The sequence below is a fragment of the Rhinoderma darwinii genome, chromosome 1, assembly GCF_050947455.1.
Source record: "Rhinoderma darwinii isolate aRhiDar2 chromosome 1, aRhiDar2.hap1, whole genome shotgun sequence".
NCBI classification, from domain to species: Eukaryota; Metazoa; Chordata; class Amphibia; order Anura; family Rhinodermatidae; genus Rhinoderma; species Rhinoderma darwinii.
Genome location: NC_134687.1, coordinates 76,426,182 through 76,433,038, shown reverse-complemented (window position 1 = coordinate 76,433,038; position 6,857 = coordinate 76,426,182).

Here is a 6,857-nt window from a genome sequence, read left to right as displayed (position 1 = left end):
TTTTTAAAAAACGAGCATTTTTGGCCAAGTTATGACCATTTTTGTAGTTATGCAAATGAGGCTTGCTAAAGTCCAACTGGGCGTGTTTAAAGTAAAAGTACAACTGGGCGTGTATTATGTGCGTACATCGGGGCGTTTTTACTACTTTTACTAGCTGGGCGTTCTGATGAGAAGTATCATCCACTTCTCTTCAGAACGCCCAGCTTCTGGCAGTGCAGACACAGCCGTGTTCTCGAGAGATCACGCTGTGACGTCACTCACAGGTCCTGCAACGTGTCAGACGAGCGAGGACACATCGGCACCAGAGGCTTCAGTTGATTCTGCAGCAGCATCGGCGTCTGCAGGTAAGTCGATGTAGCTACTTACCTGCAAACGCTGATGCTGCTGCAGAATCAACTGAAGCCTCTGGTGCCGATGTGTCCTCGCTCGTCCGACACGATGCAGGACCTGTGAGTGACGTCACAGCGTGATCTGGCAGAAGCGGGGCGTTCTGAAGAGAAGTGGATGATACTTCTCGTCAGAACGCCCAGCTAGTAAAAGTAGTAAACACGCCCCGATGTACGCACATAATACACGCCCACTTGGACTTTTACTTTAAACACGCCCAGTTGGACTTTTGCAAGCCTCATTTGCATAAATACAAAAATGGTCATAACTTGGCCAAAAATGACAGTTTTTTAAAAATAAAAACGTTACTGTAATCTACATTGCAGCGCCGATCTGCTGCAATAGCAGATAGGGGTTGCAAAATCTGGTGACAGAGCCTCTTTAACTTTATTTTTGGTTTTGCAGGTTCTGCTGGACTGTTTGGGCTATATCGTAGATTCGTTGGACTACTTCGATGAACTACGTTGTTGTTTTTTTAAATAAAATGGTGAAAGAGGGTTGTGTGGGGGAGTTCTTTTTTCAATAAAAAATATTTTCTTATGTCTCTGTGTTTTTTTTAACACTTTGTTAGCGCCTTGGTAATGGCATTTGTCTGATTGACAGCGTCCATTACTAAGGTGGGGCTTAGTGTGAGCCGGTAAAAAGGCTGCAACTAACTCCCCATATCACCCCGGTACCCACCGCCACCAGGGGTGCAGGAAGATTCGGGTCCGATCCAGTACTTGACCATCTGTAGTGACAGGCGGGCACTGGGATTGCAGCAGGCTGGTATTGTTAGGCTGGGAGAGGCCAAAAACCGTGGCGCCTACCACCCTGGTAATGCTAGCCTGCTGCTGTGCTGTATCTGGCTGGTTATGAAAATAGGGGTGATGCAATGTCGTTTTAAGTTTTTTAAAACAACGTGGAGCCTTCCCCATTTTCATAGCCGGCCAGATACAACAGCGACAGCAGCCTAGCATTACCAGGGTGGGAAGCGCCACGATTTTTGGCCCTTTCCAGCCTCATAATACAAGCCTGTAGTCGCCCATCACTACAGATGGTCAGGTACTGGATCGTACACGACTCTTCCCAGCACCACTGGTGGCGGTGGGTACCGGGGTAATAATGGGTTAGTTGCAGCCTCTTTACTGGCTAACACTAAGCCCCACCTTAGTAATGGACGATGTCAATCAGACTACAGCTATTACTAAGGCGCCATTAAAGTATTACCCCGTTAGTGGCCGCCCCATAGTGTTTTTACAGCGGCCACTAGCGGGCTTTATTCCGATCCAATACGGCGCTGCATCGGAATAAATAAACAGAGCAGGGAGCCGTTAAATGCTGGGGGCATCCCTGCTCGAACAGGTAAGATCGATATCAATATCAATCTCACCCGTTTAACCCCTCAGATGCGGCGCTCAATAGCGAGCGCCGCATCTGAGTGATTTTGGAGAGGGAGGGAGCTCCCTCTCATCCCACTGGCACCCTACAAAAGTATTGCAGTGTATTATAAATGCGATTGAAGGATCGCATAGTGAAGTCCCCTAGTAAAAAAGTAAATAAAAATAAAAAAAACACTTTTTCCCCTTACAAACTGCTTTATTATTGAAAAACAAAATAAAGTTAAAAAGTTACGCATATTTGGTATTGCCACGTCCGTAACAACCCCAACTATAAAATTAATACAACATTTAATCCGCACGGTCAACGTCGTAAAAATAAAATAAAAAAACAATGCAAAAAATTGCTGTTTTCTTTGAATCCTGCCTTAAAATGCAAAAAAGAGTGGCGAAATTGCTGGTTTTTTTTATTCCCCCCAAAAAAAGTTAATAAAAGTTAATCAATGAATTCTATGTACCCCAAAATGCTGCTATTAAAAATTACAACTTGTCCCACAAAAAACAAGACCTTATACAGCTGTGTCGATGCAAAAATAAAAAGGTTATAGCTCTTTGAATGAGACGAGCTTGGTCATTAACCGCTTCCCGACTGCCCACTGTAAATTCACGTCGGCGCTTGCTGGGCTCTGTGCAGCGCCAACGTGAATTCACGGTGGGTGTTAAAAGCACGATCCGGGTGTCTCAGAGTAGCGCTGTTATCACCTGCTCTGGTCCCGGAGATATGATCGGGACCTGATTAGTTCAGGTCCCGGTCATGTGATCGGAGGGAAAGTTTGTTGTAGCAACGAACTGGAAAGTTTTTTTACTAAAACAAAATGGAAACTTTCCTGGGGACCGATTGCGGGTGCTGCAGTCGGTTATAAGGCAGAAGCGGAGGCCATACAACGGCCCCGGGTCTGCCATGCACAGCAGCCTATGAGAACCAGCCCGAGGCTGATCCTCATATGCTTCCTGTCAGTGTGACTCTCAGCGTCACACTGACAGTTTATAATACGTTACACTACCTAGTAGGTAGTGTAATGTATTATAGCAGCGATCAGTGCTGCCAGGCTTCAAGTAAAAAGTAAAAAATAAAGTAATAAAAATGTTTTATTAAAGTTACAAAAACAAAAAATGCATTTTTTCCTATAATAAGTCTTTTATTATAGGACAAAAATGAAAATGTAAAAAAAAAGTACACATATTTGGAATCAGCGCGTTCATAACGACCCAAACTATAAAACTATAATATTATTTTTCCCGCATGGTGAAAACCGCAAAAAAAATTATTAAAAAAACAATGTCAGAATCACTATTTTTTGGTCATCAACCCTCCCAAAATATAGTATAAAAAGTGATCAAAAATTCGCATGTACCTCAAAATAGTACCAATAAAAACTACAACCCGTCCCGCAAAAAACACACAGCTTTTTTGACTGAAAAATAAAAAAGTTATGGCTCTCAGAATATGGTGACACAGAAAATAAATAATTTTATCGAAAAGTGATTTTATTGCCCAATCGCCACAAAACATAAAAAAAACTATATACATATGGTATCGCCGTAATCGTATCAACCCACAGAATAAAGTAAAATGTCATTTATAGCGCACGGTGAACACTGTAAAAAAAAAAAGACAAAAAACTTTGCCAGAATATGTTTCTTTGTCACATGTACCCTAAATCACATGTACCCTAAAATGGTACCAATGTACTTCATATTGTCCCGCAACAAATAAGCCCTCACACAGCTCCGGTGAAGAAAAAATAAAAAAAGTTCTGGCTCTCAGAATACAGCGACAGAAATTGTGCAGTGTCCAAAAGCGGATAAGATCAGGCGCCATTTATTAGTGCGACACCGGCCACATATCTGCGAATTATTATTTATTTACCACATTATTATACCCTCTTATTATGCCCTGATGTACTCTGCCCAGTTTACATATAACCCCACATTATAAACTGAAATACCAGCAAAACCCCAAACAGAACAGTTACCAAGCAAAATCTGCGCTCCAAAAGCCAAATGGCGCTCCCTCCCTTCTGAGCCCCACAGCGTGCCCAAACACCAGCTTACGTCCACATATATGATATTTTATACCTGGGAGAACCCGCTCAACATTGTATGTGGTATTTGTCTTCAGTGGCACAAACTGGGCACAACATATAGTGCATTAAAATGGCATATCAGTGGAAAATTAAAATTTTCACTTTGCACCATCCACTGCGCATTAACGCCTTCGCGCACCACGTCTTAATAGCATGTCGTGGTGCAGGGGGTTATATATGGAGCGGGCTCATGCGCTGCGCCCGCTCCATATTCTGCAGGTGTCCGCTTTATATTACAGCTGACACCCGGGACTAACGGACAGGAACAGCGATCGCGCTGTTACAGGAGCCTGTAAAAATGATATTATACTGCAATACATTAGTACTGCAGTGTATTGTACCAGCGACCTAATGATCGCTCGTTCCAGTCCCCTAAATGGACTTTTGGGAGGTTTCCACTGTTTTGGTACCTCAGGGGCTTTGCAAATGCGACATGACACCCGAAAACCATTCCATCTAAATTTGAGCTCCAAAAGTCAAATATTGTTCCTTCCCTTCTGAGTCCTGCCGTGGGTCCAAACAGCAGTTTATTACCACATATGGTGTATTGCTGTAATCAGGACAAATTGCTTTACAAATTTTGGGGTGATTTTTCTCCTTTATTCATTGTAAAAATTAAACATTTCTATGTTTTTTCAGAAAAAAGTAGATTTTCATTTTCACGACCTAATTCCACTAAATTCACAAAAAAAAACTGTGGGGTCAAAATGCTAACAATACCCCTATAAAAATTCCTTGAGGAGTGTAGTCTTCAAAATGGGGTCACTTTTGGGGAATTCCACTGTTTTGCTCCCTCCAGGGCGTTGCAAACGCGACATGGCACTGAAAACCAATCCAGCAAAATCTGCGCTTCAAAATCCAAATGGCGCTCCTTCCCTTCTGAGCTCTGCCGTGGGTCCAAACAGCAGTTTAGTACCACATATGGGGTATTGGCGTAATCGGGAGAAGATGCTTTACAAGTTTTGGGGTCCTTTTTAATCTTTGCAAATATAATTTTTTTTTATATTTTTTTAAAAAAAAAGTAGATTTTCACTTTTACAGACAAACTCCAATAAATATAGCAAAAGACCTGTGTGGTCCAGATGCTAACTATACCCCTAGATAAATTCCTTGAGGTGTATAGTTTCCAAAACCGTGTCACTTTTGGGGGATTTCCACTGTTTTGGCACTACAAGACCTCTTCAAACCTGACATGGTGCCTAAAATATATTCTAAAAAAAGGAGGCCCCAAAATCATCTAGGTGCTCCTTTGCTTCTGAGGCTGGTGTTTCAGTACATTATCACACTAGAGCCACATGTGGGATATTTCTAAAAACTGCAGAATATTGGCAATAAATATTGAGTTGCATTTCTCGGGTAAAACCTTCTGTGTTACAGAAAAAAAATGTACTACAAATGTAATAAAATTTGTACATTTCACCTCTACTTTGCTTTAATTCCTGTGAAGTGCCTAAAGGGTTTGGAAACTTTCTGAGGGCAAAGCCACACGTGGCGGAATTGCTCTTGAATTCCGCTGCGGACACTCCGCAGCGTTAATCCGCAGCGGTGCCGTTTCTCCATTGACTTCCACTTCTATTTAGTAGGGTTCGTTTAGACGATGCGGAAAATTCCGCTGCGGAGCATAGGCTGCGGTGCGGAATTTGGTGTCCGCAGCATGCAATGGCTGTTGCGGAGTTGTGGCGGACTGGTTGCGGACTCATGGCGGAATTTCTCCATTGACTTCAATGGAGATTCTAAATTCCGCAATGAAGTCCGCAGATGTCATGTACATGTTATGTGTGCTGCGGATGCGTCTTGCTTTTTTCACATGACATTTCTTCATTCTGGCTGGACCTATGTATTTCTAGGTCTACAGCCAGACTGAGGAAGTCAATGGGGCTCCCGTAATTACGGGAGCGTTGCTAGGCGACGTCAGTAAATAGTCACTGTCCAGGGTGCTGAAAGAGTTAAGCGATCGGCAGTAACTGTTTCTGCACCCTGGACAGTGACTACCAATCCCAATATACAGCATCCTGTAAAAAAAATAGAAGTTCATACTTACCGAGAACTCCCTGCTTCTGTCTCCAGTCCGGCTTCCCAGGATGACGTTTCAGTCTAAGTGACGGCTGCAGCCAAGCACAGGCTGCAGCGGTCACATGGACTGCCGCGTCATCCAGGGAGGTCGGGCTGGATGCCGAAAGAGGGACGCGACACCAAGACAACGGCCGGTAAGTATGAAATTCGTTTACTTTCACTAGGGAAAGTGCTGTCCCTTCTCTCTATCCTGCACTGATAGAGAGAAGGGAAGCACTTTTACCGCAGTCCGCAGCAGCTAGTCCGCATCAATTTACTGCACATTTTGGGCAGATCCGCCGCAGAATCTGCAACGCAGATTCTGTGCGGCATTGATGCGGACAGTTGCGGAGGAAATCCGCCACGTGTGGGCATGCCCTGAATGTTGTTTTGAATACTTTGAGGGGTGCAGTTTTTAATATGGGGTGATTTATGGGGTCTATCTAGCACATAAGGCCCTCAAAGCCACTTCAGAACTGAACTGGTCCCTGTAAAAATAGCCTTTTGAAATTGTCTTGAAAATGTGAGAAATTGCTGCTAAAGTTCTAAGCCTTGTAACGTCCTAGAAAAATAAAATAATGTTCAAAAAACGATGCAAATATAAAGTAGACATATGGAATATGTGAAATAGTAACTATTTTGTGTGGTATTACTATCTGATTTACAAGCAGATACATTTAAAATTAGAAAAATCATAATTTTTGCAAATTTTCTCTAAATTTTGGTGTTTCTCACAAATAAGCAATGAATTTATTGACCAAATTTTTCCACTAACATAAAGTACAATATGTCACGAGAAAACAATCTCAGAATCGCTTGGATAGGTAAAAGCATTCCAGAGTTATTACCACATGAAGTGACACATGTCAGATTTGAGAAAATGGGGCTGGTCCTGAAGGCCAAAATGAGCTTGGTCCTGAAAGGGTTAAGGTCTAAAATAGTCTAGTAAAAA